Here is a 14,543-nt window from a genome sequence, read left to right as displayed (position 1 = left end):
TAAATGGCCTGCATTTGTATAGCGCTTTACTTAGTCCCTAAGGACCCCAAAGCGCTTTACACTACATTCAGTCATTCACACACACATTCACACACTGGTGATGGCAAGCTACACTGTAGCCACAGCTGCCCTGGGCCGCACTGACAGAGGCGAGGCTGCCGGACACTGGTGCCACCGGGCCCTCTGACCACCACCAGTAGGCAAACATGGGGTTAGTATCCTGACCAAGGATATTTGGCATGCAGCCAGGAGACAGCCTGGGATCGAAACACAGACCTTCTGATTAGTGGCTGACCTGCTCTGCCACCTGAGCTACAGCCACCCCACTTATATACCCCAAGTATATAAGTTTACCAAGTTTGCAGCAGAACACGATTAAGCCTGTGGCCATCAGAAGTCTGTGTGAGCTGCTGTGTTTCTGTCTAGGGGCAAAACACTGCTGAGCAGAATGACAAAAAAGTAGTGATGTGAGGATCGATCCTGAAATATCGATTCCTCCGATACCAATCATTTATGTTCTAGAATCGATTCTCACATTAAAATATCGATATTTTAGTCATTTAGGGTAAATTTGTAGTTTATCATTAACAGGAACACAGTGGAAAGAAACTATAACATTCGGATTGTCTACATTCAAAAGAACTACTTCCTCTCCAGCCTTTCATAGTCATTTGCAAAATAGGCTGTCTGTCTCGCAGCCACTTGGCGTGCGCACTCACAACAATGGCTGAGCGTAATTGGAGTCATGTGCGAACATATTTTACCTCCACAAAAACTGAGACGTGGTTTGCGATACATGTGGCAAAAACGTGAAGTGTTGTGGCCACACTAGGGAGACATTCAAAAAGGCTGTTGGGGGGATAAATACATTTTACAGTGTTTATTTATCGGATAAAATACGTTAAATGTCCGGAAACAGCGAGGGTGTCCAAATTCAGAGGCTGCTTCCACCTGAGGACCCGGCCTTCGCGGTCTAAAGAAAGCCGGGTAGTACGTCACGAGCTCCCTCGGTGGAGTGAAACTCTGCCGTCTGCTCCTTGTTATCTAAAATATAACCGGGTGCTGGCGTAAACTCTCGACCGTCTCACACTTCTGTTTAATCAGTTTTCTGTTTGACGTTTATTCAGCTGTGTGAAAACCCCGAGGAACCCTCCTGAGGGATTAATAAAGCTAAATTTCATTTAATCTAATCTAATAACTTTAATCTCAGCCAAACTGATTTACTCACGAACAAATAAAACACCGAAAAAGCCAAACAATAACATTTTTAAGTTATTAAAGTGACTTATATATCATGTTTAACCCGAGCAGTGAAAGACCGCAGGGTTTGAAAACAATGTGTTGATCGGCTCAGATATTTGAAGTTTACACAGCTACATTCTCACCTGAAAATATGTTAAAAGGTTTTTGTGACCCAGAAAGAGAAATGAGAGTAATATTAAAACTAAGCAGCTGCCGTCATTGTTGGAAACAAGTACTCTGATGTCCTGTAATCATTATGACGCTATAATTTGAGATACGATAAATAAAATAAGTTTTTGTACAAAGTATCGGTATCAGATCAGTATCGTCGATACCACCCTGAATATTACTTGGTATCGGATCGGAAAGGAAATCAGTGGTATCGCACATCACTACAAAAAAGTAGCAGAAAAGCCAAAATCATTTCCACATATGAGGATGTGAACTCTCAGAAGAATTATTTTTAAATCAGTCCTCATATTCAGAGGTTCAAAACCAGTCGGACAGTTGACTGACAGATAGTTTCATGGTGAAGTGAGGCCTGTTCCCTTGATATTCCATGACAAATCAAGCCGATTAATTATTTGGATTTCATCACAATTTTTAAAATTGTATTTGGTAGCATTTCACTGGAACCTTCAGTATGAGGTTCGGAGCAAGTGAGAGCAACTATCATTACACTAAGAAACCAAAACAACCCTATCAGAGAGAACAAGAACTCAAAAGTTTGGTATATTCTTAAAAACAATAAACACACTGACTAGTTCAGTAGCACTAAAAGGCCTGAAAGACCACAGAAGAAAACTAAAGTGGATAATTGCAGCGTTATTTCCTTGGATAGGCAGAAAAAACTTCTTCACAGTAACTAACCAAGTCAAACACATTCTTGAGTAGGTCAACGCCAAGATCTACAGTCAAGTGATGGCTGTTTATGACAAGGTGCAAACCACCAGTTACACTCAAGAGTGAGAAGGCTTTGCCTCAAAAGTTGGGAAAACATCTTTGGACAGATTGAATGGAAGAGAAAAGTACAGCGAGGGAGAGAAACGGCTTGGGAAGATAGCACATCATCCGTGAAACATGGCCGAGGTAATGTTATGGCCTGGTCATGTATGGCTGCCAGTGATAGCAGCTCACTAATGTTTATTGATGATGCGACTGGTGATAGAAGCAGCTATGAACTATGTAATCTGTACTCCCTTACTCAGATTCAGCCAGATGCTGTAAAACTGGTCATACAGGGCTTCTCAGTGCAAATACATAATAACCCAAAGCATACTGCAAAAGATATCCTTCAACGGCCAAATCAGTCACCTGATCTCAACCCAATAGAGCATGTTTTTTATTTTGGGGCTATGTCAGGAAGGGCATCCGGTATAAAAACTGCCAAATCAAACATGCTGAGCTACCCGCTGTGGTGACCCCCTGTGACAAGGGAGCAGCCAAAAGTAGCTAAATACAAAACTGAAGGCAGAAAGACCAACAAATAAGCAGCAGCTGAAGGCGGCTGCTGTGAAGGCCTGGCAGGGCATCTCCAGGGAGGAAACACAACATTTGTTCACGTCCATGGGTTCTAGACTTCAGACAGTTATTGACTGCAAAGGATTTTCATCCAATGAATAAAAAACAATTCTTGTATTTGAGAATATGTTTGTTTGTCTAGTTACTTTTGTGCCTCTTAATATAGGGACTGTGTACAAAAATGACTGTAATTCCTGAACAGTTAATGCAACACTTTGGTTTAAAGTCTTGACTCAAAGCTGAAAGTCTGCACTTCAATCAACATGTGATAAATTTAAAATCCACTGGGTCAGTGTATAGAGAGATCATGCAGGAGGGAGCACGGTAAGATGTAAAACATATGCAAAAACTAAAACTGAAAATCAGGTTTCTTGAGGAGAGTTTGCAACATACACATTTACCCTGAAAATGCATTTGTTCTTTCAATCACAAGGCAATGTTATATTTACTGACAATGCTGTGCCATTGCTTTTGCCATTTCAATCGGTACACTTTATAATCACATATTAAAAAGAGGACACTACCTTTCTGTCGACTTGCTCTAGTGTTTGGTAAATCCTCAAATTCACCAGCTGCTTTCACGGTTTTATCCCACAACTAAATAATAGCTCTGGCTCAGGCTGTATTTACAGGGTAATGAATGGGTGCAGCTTTCGCATGCTCATACAGCAAAACAGCCAGCAGTCACTTCCAGGCCATGCTCAGACACACATACTCGCACACACATACTTGCAATCATAAACACACACCTGTGAAAGCAATGATGGGAGTTTGTCTGTTTGTGCTCGCAGGGTCATGTTTGCCTCATTTAGGCACTATTGTTGCGATGATAGAAACTGTATGCAAACTCATTTGAGAGCGGGACATACAGTCAGTTTGGATTAGGTATCTGAGCTCTCAGCGTTTGAAATTAAATTACAAAGTGACAACAGATTAAATGTTAATTTGTTGCTGAGAGACACTGCTGGAATTTGGTTGCTCCAACGTTGTAACTGTGCTTAGCTTTAAGTAATGAACTAGTTTGTTTACTGAAAAGTGAAGCAAAATTTCCATCGTTCAACTGGAACGGAAGTGCATATCTGAAATTAGGCTAGACAGACGGACAGACAGATAGACAGATTTTGCAAGCAGGGATTGTTCAGTAAATGAGCTAAAAGAAAATGAAGGGAAACTGAGGTGGACTTTATCTACTTTGAACAGCAAGTGGCTGATAGCATAGAGTCATAAGCGACTGCAGCTCACCTGGGCCTTCCTCTATAAAAGCTGCTCCATGCCTTCATTTGCTCTCTCTCTCTCCTCCATCCACCTGACACCATCCCTCTTTGGTGTCTGTGGTTTTCTTTTTATTAAATTCTATTTTTATTTAAGTAATTATCTTGTGTGGACTCCCCACTCGGCACTTACATAGAGCCATTGTGTGACCGTAAAGATATAGAAGTACTGATGTCGGAAACATTATAGGTATTACAGACGTTCATATAACCTGTAAACATAATAAATGCATTAAAAAAAGAACTAAGCATGAACTTATTACACAGTAAGGCAAAACAGAATGTGAGCAAAGACGTGTAATAAATGACTCAGCGATTTCTTACTCATACATACAGTATTGCACAAAAGTCTTGAGCCAACCCACATTTCTTTATATTTTAAGAAATACGTGCAAAGATTTATTTAAATATGCAACCATACGTACGGCATATGAGGAAAAACTACGGTGGCCCTGAGAGGCCAAATGGACTGCAACTTAAGAAAACACCAGCAATAAGAAGAAAAAGAACGCTGCAAAAGCACACAACACACAACGGAAATAGGAAAAACTAAATAAGAAGAAAGAAAACAGAAATCGGGGGAAAAAAGATTTCCAAAAGCACAAGGGAAGTGTTTCTGGGGAGACAATAACCCGACGGACCAGTTGCAGGAACCAATATGCTAAGAATTGCGCTGGGAGACACTTACAAGAAGTGGAGGATCTATCGGTTTTATGAGGAAAGAAAAGATGAGAGGTAAGTGTGTTAGCCTAGCTATTAGCCTAAAATCCGTAATCAGTATTATATGAATCATGAGATTAAAACACACTTACCTAGCATGTTTTGGTTCCTGCAACTGGTCCGTCGGGTTATTTTCTCCCCAGAAACACTTCCCTTGTGCTTTTTGGAAATCTGTTTTTTTCCTATTTCCGTTGTGTTTTGTGTGCTTTTGCAGTGTTTTTCTTATTGCTGGTGTTTTCTTAAGTTGCAGCCCGTTTGGCCTCTCAGGGCCGCCGTAAAAAAACAGAGTTTGTGCATAACAAGCTTGAAAGTCAATATTACAGCTCAAACTTACACAAGCTTTCTTTTTAATTTCTTTCAGTAGACTCCAGGCTTCATGAAGGACATTTTCTGCTTGTTTCATTGCTCTGTCTCATTGTGTGTTTTTCTATTCAGGTATGATTTTACTACATGGGATCATTGTCATCCTGAAAAATGGAGCAGACTCCCTCCAGATGATATTATACTCTGGATCAAAATCTAAAGGTGGTTTTGACATAGGCTGTGTCGTGTTTTACAGAAGGCTGCAGACACTTACTGTTGTACTGCTGCCCTGACTTCCTCTGCACATATTGATAAATGTCAAATTTGGTCTCATCACTTCATACAACCTGTGGCCACTGATTTTCAGTCCAGTTCTTGTGATATTTGGCATACTTCACCCTTTTCGTCCTGTTTCCATTCATTAAAAATGGCTTCTTGGCAGCCGTTTTTCTGATGAGGCTTCGCCGAGCAGTAGATCGATCAATTGAAGCACCAGCTGCATCTCTCACTTCCTGTGTCAGGTCTTTGCTTGATTTTTTCCTGTTACTTCAGAATAAGACTTTCAGATATTGTTCATCTGCTAAAGAAGTTTTTTTTTAGTCTTGCCACTTCTTTTGTCCTTTTTGTTTCTTCACATTCTGTAAGGACACTGTGCGCACCATGCTGAGATATGCGAAGGTTTCAGGTAATAGTCATTTTTGGACTCACCTTGTTGGTGCCAAAAGACTATTTTGTGTCTGTCATACTGTGTTATGTTTGGCATTTTCATAGGCTCATCTAAAGAAATGGGAACAAATAATGTGTTTTTATTACAAGCTGCTAGTAACAAAGTGACTGAATTTAAAATTGGCCCTTTGCTGTCTGTAATGTGTAGACACAACATTGGTTCATCCAAAAGCCTTGTTTATGCATAAATGATTCATAGGTCAGTGTTAAGTGGCTTAACCAACAAAAACATTCCTGTGAAAATGGTCAGGTAAAATCACTGGACTGAAAATCAGTGAAAAAGCAGCCAATTTCCAAAGAAAAACTTTAAAAGACCTTCAGAAATTTTAGACAAGTATTGCTCAAGAACAAAAAAAAATGAAAAATAACTAGAAAGCATGGCTCCTTCGAAACAAAAATATAAAAAATTAGGGTTGCAGTGTTGTGGACTTTATACCGGTCCGTCATGGTGAAAAGAGAGCTGAGTGGAAAAGCGAAGCTCTCAACTTACCAGTCGATCTACGTCCCTACCCTGACCTGTGGCTACGAGTTCTGGGTAATGACCGAAACATCAATGAGCTTTCTCTGAAGCGTTGTTGGCCTCTCCCTTAGAGTTAGGGTGAGGAGCTCAGCCGTTCAAGAGGGGTTTAGAGTACAGCTGCTACTCCTCCACATCGAAAGGAGCCGGTTGAGGTGATTTCGGGCATCAAACAAGGATGAGAAAGGCATGTCCCTCTGGGAGGAGGCCCTGGGGCAGACCCAGGACATGCTGGAGAGATTATATCTCTTTGCTGGTCTGGGAACACATTGGTGCACGCCTGGATAACCCTGCGACCCCGGATGAGTGGAAGAAAATGGATGGATGGATGGATGGGTGACACAGTACTGTACATTATTTCTACTTTACAGTAAACAAATCACATTTAAAGACCAAAGCAACTATTTTTCTATCAACTATTGCTGCTAGAGCCTAAAGTCTAATATCATCTAAACTATATTAAATGACAATACACAGCCACATGTTGCTCGATAAATCCACACACTAGTGTTGTGCTGTAAATATTTACTGCTGGTTTGTGCATTTATCCCCAGCTGCACAAAATGCACTATTTACTCTGAAGTAAATATAATTTCCTAAAGAAACTGCAGAGCCTACCCATGCCAAACCAAGCTGAGGATAAGTTTCTCTGATGGTATTATTTCTGACTGAGGAAAACAACTGCAATTGCATATTTCTCGAGACATCTCAGACCGGTCACCATCTGTTCATACTAAAAGGAAGTTATGGGGGCAAGTTATTATGCAGCCATTTTACTGGTCACACTGGGCTGTATGTGGCAAAATGAAGTTGTGTCCTACTTTAGGAGGAACAACTGAGCTTGGGGCTGCAAGAATAGCGAGCTCTGAGTGAGAAGTGAGATAGGCTAACAGATTGCTTAGGTCTTGCCGTGGGATTTATGGAAATTCATAAAACATGGAAGAACACCTAGAGGAAACATTTGTTTCTATGACAGTCTGCACTTTGTATGGCTTCTGCACGTTTCCGATGACAGAGATGAACAAAGGGTCAGCAATGTGACCCAGGGTCATAGTGCTGTCCAAAAGGCCAATAATGTCTGTGACAAATGTCAGAGAATCTGGTGTTACTGTGAACCTGCATGGATTTATTGATTCCCTCTCTTTTTGTTTCTGTTCACAAAAGCTCTGACTCAAGTTTTATGCCCACTGCAAGCCATAAACATTTCCCAGAGTCAACAACATCCCTCCATTTTTTACACAGTCTCCCACCTCTTCCCTTTGTGTGACCGGCCTCTTCATTTGAGTGGATTTGTTTTGTTCCTCTTGTTTAGGCCTGGGCTAATCTCCCTCATCGGCACAGCTTTGGCCTGCTCTTTCACCCGCTCTCCCTCGGAAAGACTGTTTGTAGTAAAGATTGTAATCTAACGGCTAATCTTTACGGCTTTCTCCAGGGCAGGGGCACCGAGCCTGGCCGAATGATTTGCCAGAGATGCAGAAACTTCTTTGTGAGCTGGGATTGAAGGAAAGAGATTCTACACATATTCAGATGTGCCAGCTGTCACTGCTGGAGTTGTCAAATAGTGAGCCAGAAGGTGTGTCAGGTTGTATTTGTTTTCTGATAACGCTCATTACTTATAGATTCTCATACAGTTCAGTTTTCCTTACTGTATAGAGAGCCAATTATTCAAAAAAAGAAGATGTGTGTCTGAAGTGTTCCCTACTACTCTTCCTCTCTTTGCTAGTAAAGCCACATATGTCTGTCATAGTGAGGCACAAGCAGTACCACCAAGCTGCCTCTCGTCACTAACACAACACAAAGAGATTTACTAATGCAGACTGTTAACACAGCCAGTTTTAAACACAGCCTGGGTTTTATACAGCACTACAGCAAGCAGTCCCTGGACGGCATGCATTATACACATCTAATTAAGTCTTCACATGTCTATAATAAACCACATTATGCCTTTGGGGGCTAGAGGGCAGGTCAGTAGCTGGCGTCGAGCTTGTGTGAGACAGCCAGTTGTCAGCATGCATGTGTGCATGCACGTGCATGTCCGAGTTTGTGTTTTTTCAGAATCATGCCTATGATAGCTATTTAACTTTCACTAATTAACCCAGAATAAATCAGGACAGCACAGTAAATATTTGTAGCCAAGGGAGTAGAGCGACGGAGATGCTCCTCTGTGGCGCTATCACGCCACTGGATGATGAGAAAGGACTGTGGCGGGGGTTGAGTGAAAGATGCACAGAGAAAGGGACAAACTGAGACAGAGATGGAAAGAGAGCATGGCTGAGGAGGGCAGCTGGCCAGCTGTTAGCATAGTTTGATTGGCCTGTGGAGAGCTGCCTCTGTCTTTTCATGGCACCAGTAAAGTGCAGTGCTCCCAGTAGCAGGTGGCCGCTGCCCATCGCCTACCTCCCCCTGGGACAGCAGGGACAAAGATCATCAGTCGCTCCCTTGTTTTTTATTAAACACCTTCATGGTCTGCGGCTCCATAGCTACTGACAAGGAAACAGAAAGGCTCTTTTTTCACACAGAATAACTAATCAGCACATTAAAGTCAGGAAAACTATTTTTAATGGCACAGCTACAGTGCACTCGCTACTCCCCCCCCCCCCCCCGTTTCTCTGACATCAAAGTGTCGGAAGACCTGATGCTACAAATCAGAGGCGCTTCAAACAGCCCACACAGATTTACACAGGTTGCTTCAAACATGGCATAAAAGTGTGGAGTAGTCGTCCTTTCCTTCACGAAGCCGGGTTTGGCAGTTGGAGGGATAAGGCTACAGTAAACCGAGGGAAAAGAACAGCCTCTGTAAGTGCTCTGAGTGCTTTCACCCCCCTCTTCCTCCCCACCCGAGCAGCTTGACAGCCAGGTCTCGGTGACCGTGTTTGTGACAATCAGGCTACTTCACATCATCACTTGGTTTAGCTGTTGCCATAGCAACGCAGGGTACAGTAACACCGCCAGCCTCGGCTCGATTGTGAGTTGATACTCCTGGTGTTTGCTCTTTTCAGTGCCAGAAAACTGTATTTCCACATTGTTAGCCACACAACGCAAAGCAAACTCCAATTTCGCTCAGTGTCTCCATTTTTTTCCGTCTCTGTCTCTTGCCCCCCCACCCCCACGCTCTCCTCTCTCCACTCCGTCTCTCCAGAGGGGTGTAATTCAATTCTCTGAATACACTTCAGAGAGGAGTGTGAAGACTCATTTAAGCCTCTCTAACACTTGTGAGTTTTTGTACCAAATGTTACTTATTTTCACTGGCTTTGGATCCTGGAAGGCCGCGCGTTTGTTTTTTCTGGCTTCGTCCAGTAATTCAACTATTCTGAGGATTATTTTTCCTGGAATCTGAGATGAAATTCAACCAAACTGCAAAATCAGTTTGGTTTCAAACTTTGCAAAATTACTCCTATTTTTTGCTGAAACAATTTTGTCTGATTTCTCATATTTTTCAGGGGTGATAAACGGTCCTTTTTTAAAAATAGCAGCACCGACCAGGATTCACTAGCGTTTATTGTAGAAAAAAGCCTAATAAATGAATGATACCACATATTAGCCTGCGCGGCTATTATCCGAGGAAAATGAATGTGAGGTTCATTCGTTAACTGCTCCTCTTTGTTATTCAGATTCACTCCATTGTACAACCTCAGCACCGTGAAGGCAGAGCAAAGAATCAGAAGTTGTCTGGCGACAAAGGTGTTACTCAAAGGTGAGACAGACTGATGGGACAAAGGCTTTGAGAGGCATATTGTAACACTGCTCCTCCTTGGAGTGGTTATCTCCCTCCACTGTCCTTGAGCTTTTTTGAGCAAGTCAGCAGACATTCTGCCAAGCAAAGTCCATTTCTTTAGAGGTACACGTTTATATAAAAGCAAGGAAGCAATCTCTTACCGAATGGTTGTCCGTGTGTAATTAGGATTACAGTCACATTTAAAAGGAGTGCTTACTTGGCTCTGTGTCGTGAGCTGTGGCAGCGAGAGCTTTTCTGCTTTTGGATATGAGCTGGCAAGAAGGTCAGGATGTGGGCTGGCAAGAAGGGCACCGTGTCACTCCCGACCTCTCGGAGGGGCTTTGCTGCGAGGGGTGGGGTGGGAAGGGGGACGATGACATGTGTCTCGCTCTGCCAAGTCCTGCTCCAGCACTGTAATAATACCCAATTATAACCTGGACTAATTGGAATGGCGTTTTGTTTTTCTTTCTGTTATTTCAGAAAGCTGACAGCAACAACTCACGGAAGGATCGATGGCGGATTACGAGGCTCATGGAGCTGCATAGAGAGGAGGGCTCAGACTGAGGCAGCAGCTCTCATTAAAGCCCGGCCTGATCTCAGCCAAGCCCTGGGAAAGGAGGGTGAAAAAGGCAGGAAAAAAAAGAGGAGGGAGGAAGAAAAGGGAAAGCTGCAGGAAGAAAAAAACACAGAGAAAAGTTTACTGTCCCCTTTGGACATGGCCTCTGTTGGACTCTTATAAATGGGTATTGTTCCCCATGAAGCGCACAGCGACTGTTTACAGTTTCCCATAAAGGAGGGCTTTATTCCTGCTCAGGGATGCATTGTGACAAGATAATTTGAATAGCTGAGGTCTTACCACAAAGCTATAAACATTTACGGGCAGTTGACACGGAGAATAAAGAATGAGCCACGTAACCTCTGCAAGATGCCGGCCTGACTCCTGATGACACAGCCAAAGCTCAGTCGACTACTTCCAAACTCTGCCGCCGTCCTCAACACGCTGGCAGACGGGGCGAGGAGGAGACAAACGCAGAGAGGAAAATGCAAACAAGCACATAAACAGGAGCAAAAGAAAGACAGATAACTAAAGAGAGGCGATGCAGGTCTCCGACGTCCCCTTTGACTCGTTCCACAATGAAATGGCGGTGTCTTGTTTTTATGTTTTATCACAGAAGTCGACCGCGAGAGCAGACCCACGGGAGCAGCCAGACATGAGGCTGAATTCGATTAGACGGTAATCGGAGATGGACAGGCAGTGGTGCAGTCAGCGCCCGCGAGCCGAGGGGACTCCATAAGCAAACTATCCCCATGACTTTCTAGTTTAGCGATCCGTCGCGGTGGCCTTTATGAGTGTTTATAATCCACGACTTAGCTTGGTTTCGAGCTTTGTTTTAACTCTCAAAACCATCCTCTGGAGTGCGTGCAGTAATAATATCAGGAGTCAGATCCATTAATGAATTACCAACCTCATCTCACTGCTGCTGCCATCTCCACGGGCTTAAGTAGGGAAACTGAGGTCTTGGGGAATTAGTCACATTGGATTGCATTTTCTTTGAGACTTTCCCATCTACACACAATCTTCCACCTCTCTGTCTATCTTTCCCGCTCTCACTGCTACAAAGTTGTGTTTCCTTTTTCCCTTTTTTCTCCTTGTGCCTTACTTGGCATTCTGTTCATTCTCCAAGATGTTTCCAGCGTAACCAATGATTAACAATTATGCCAGTGCATCTAATTAATGCCGGCTAATTACGAGGTTGAGATGCTGACGGGGAATGGGGGGTAGGACTAGGAGATTGCAGCATCAGAAATAATCAGGAGAGAAGAAGAGGCTGTAGCAAAAAGCCAAAAAAAAAAAAAAAAAACAGAAGACGATGAAGAGAGGGAGAAGATGGGAAACTAGTGTCTTAATTGGCGTGCTCAGTTTTTGTCTCAGGACCCTGAGCTTATTACATTAAAAAAAATGGAAAAGTTGTGCATAAAATTGTTATACTCACTCATCTAATTTATTAGCCATGTGCATCACATTAAAGAAAAAATAAAAGGGATACACGGGATGTCTATTTTCCCACTTCTGAACTGAATGGGAATTAAGTTTAAACCACGTGAGGTCCCTGGAGTGGCGGGGAAACTCAAGCCATAATTACGTCCATAAAATGCCCACAGACAACTAATTTGCTGTTCATTTGTCAAGAGCTGGTAAACCGAAATAGCCAACGCATGCACGAAACGCGCACACACACTTCGACCTTTAATATATATATAAATCACACCAACTAACGATCGCTCTCTCTTCATTTACCCTATTTCTTTTTTCCTTCTTTTACAATCCACACACCATAGACCTCTGCCCAGTTCCCCACCTCAAGCAATACTTCATTGGGAAAATAGCCAAGAAAAACGAGCTCTCTCCACGGCTCATAATGAGGCTGCACGGAGCGTTCATTAGCATAGTCAGTGTCTACGGTCCTACAGTATATCGGGGCGTTATGTTCAGTGACGTTTTTATTCCTGCAACTATTGTGTAAGGGCTCCATAATACTGTCCAAGAAAGAAAACACATCATATATTAAAGGGACATGATTCCTGCTTCCTATTCAAATGAGCACATCTGAAGAGAGCAAAGATGGAAGAGGGGGAAAAAAGAAAAAGGAAGGGGGGGGCGTGGTTGGGGAATTACCCGGAGAATAGTAATTATATTCAGAGGAACCAATTTAGAGTGCGTGTTTGTTGTTTTTTATCTTTCGGCTCAGAGAAGGGGTAGGAGGCTGCGCAGCTCGGAGCGGTGACACGGGTCCTTCTCAGTCTTCCGAAGTGTATTAAACTAAATGATTGACAATGATTGAAACCACATGGAGCCCGAGGCAAATTACCGGGGGGGAGACTTCATTGTGCAGATCTGCTGCCGAGCTGCTTTCACAATTCATGTTTAGAGTGGGGTGGGGAGCTTTCTGCAAAAAATGGATATTTGTTAGTCATACAAATGTAACATAAAGTTCAAGAGGAGGATAAAGAAATTTTTCCGCATCCTGTAAGACAGGATGTAGCTCTCAGTGGGTTGTGAGACGCTGAGCTAACACTGCGGCCTGCTCAAACACAATCAGAACAGCAGCAGGTGAAGTCAGGGCCAACGAGCTCGACTCCAGGGATGTTTGTCATCGGGTGTTGAACAGGGCGGGTGGCGGTGGTGGGGGAGTGGAGGGTTATGTTTAGCGCTGTCAAAGCGAGCCATTTGTGTTTGAGATGCTGCATTGAATAGCGCTTCCACCTGGCAGAACTCAGCCTGAGTGGATTTCCATCTATTTTCCAAGTCCTCACCCTTTTAGTGTCAAGGTAGGAAGCGTTAAGTTCGATGGGAATCTTAAATAGTAAATCAATAGTGCGGCATTTATTTATTTATTTTCATTCAGGAAGTTGCATCTTAGTCAATATCCTGCATCATTCATCCTCACCTCCATCTTCCTCGCAGCATCGTCGAGCCTCGCGTGCACATCTGAACTCGTTAAGTTCAAATGAAAATGTGCAAAATAATCAGCGGCTCCCATCAAAAGCAAACAAAAAAGAGCGAGAGAGAGAAATGGGAAATTTTAGGAGTGTTTCAAGACCACTCGTGAAAAATAAACATTAAAATTCAAGGATTGCGTGCAGTCTTTTTTTGTGTAAAGCCTTCTCTTTACTTAAAAGTCCATTAAGTTGTAGCAAGCTGTGAATGGTGCGCATTTAAATGTGAGCAGAGACGCATATTAAACCCTTGCTTTTCATAAGTGACATTTTTGTTAACGGCAGCTTAAGACTGATTTCTTTTTGAGTTCGGAGAAGCTGAACTTTGGGCATTTAGTCGCTGGCTCTCGACAGAAGTAAATGTCCAGTTAATTAGTTTCCAGGGTCTATGGGGCATTTGCCAGCAGGAAGAAGAAAAGGGGAAAAAAGCAACCGTCAGCTGAGTGTGCTTTTCAAATTCGTGTAGCAAATGCCTTGGGGTAGGGTGGCAGGAGCCAGATGTAGTTGTCTGAGGACAATAGATGAAAAATTCGTCTAATATCATTCCTTTTTGGAACCATTACATTACAGCGGCATAGGCATGGGGGCTCTGGCAGTTCTCCTTCCAGTGAGACAAACATTTTTATCTTGCAACATCTCCTATCATGTAGGTACAGTGCCGTTTAATTTATTGTCTATGATGTAATAGCCAGATCCAGTGTAGTAAACATTAGAAGGGAATAGCTCACTGAATACTGTTGTGAAAGTCAATAGGGCTGCAATAACATAAATCAATGGCAGACAACAGCCCAAAGCTTATGCAATGTTCTACTAAATTAGGCATGTAACAATTAGAGCGGTGCATTTCTTTCCCCTCCCTCTCTCTGGTGTGACCTTTGATTAAGGTTCTGTCAGTACGGGGGTGTGAGGCCAAAGGGGTGTTGGGGGGAGTGTGTCATGTATGGCCCCGTGTGATTACTTTAGATGGTGCAAGGTGAGAAATTTATGAGGCAACTTGTGTGTGACGTTCCTGTGTGCGCGTGCACGCATT

General features: G+C 42.9%; 1 long non-coding RNA gene across 1 annotated transcript; it reads left to right on the top strand.

Moving 5' to 3' along the window:
• The first annotated feature begins 4,673 nt into the window (after nt 1–4,673).
• Nucleotides 4,674–10,567, top strand: LOC102799636 (uncharacterized). The gene is made up of 4 exons (XR_436589.2): nt 4,674–4,769; nt 7,733–7,873; nt 9,912–9,994; nt 10,496–10,567. It is a non-coding gene; the product is annotated as an uncharacterized LOC102799636 (long non-coding RNA).
• Nucleotides 10,568–14,543: the final 3,976 nt, after the last annotated feature.

This window comes from Neolamprologus brichardi, chromosome 2, assembly GCF_056152115.1.
Source record: "Neolamprologus brichardi isolate AB-2024 chromosome 2, ASM5615211v1, whole genome shotgun sequence".
NCBI classification, from domain to species: domain Eukaryota; kingdom Metazoa; phylum Chordata; class Actinopteri; order Cichliformes; family Cichlidae; genus Neolamprologus; species Neolamprologus brichardi.
Note: the sequence above shows the minus strand (reverse complement) of the source record. Positions and strands in the feature narration are given on the sequence as shown.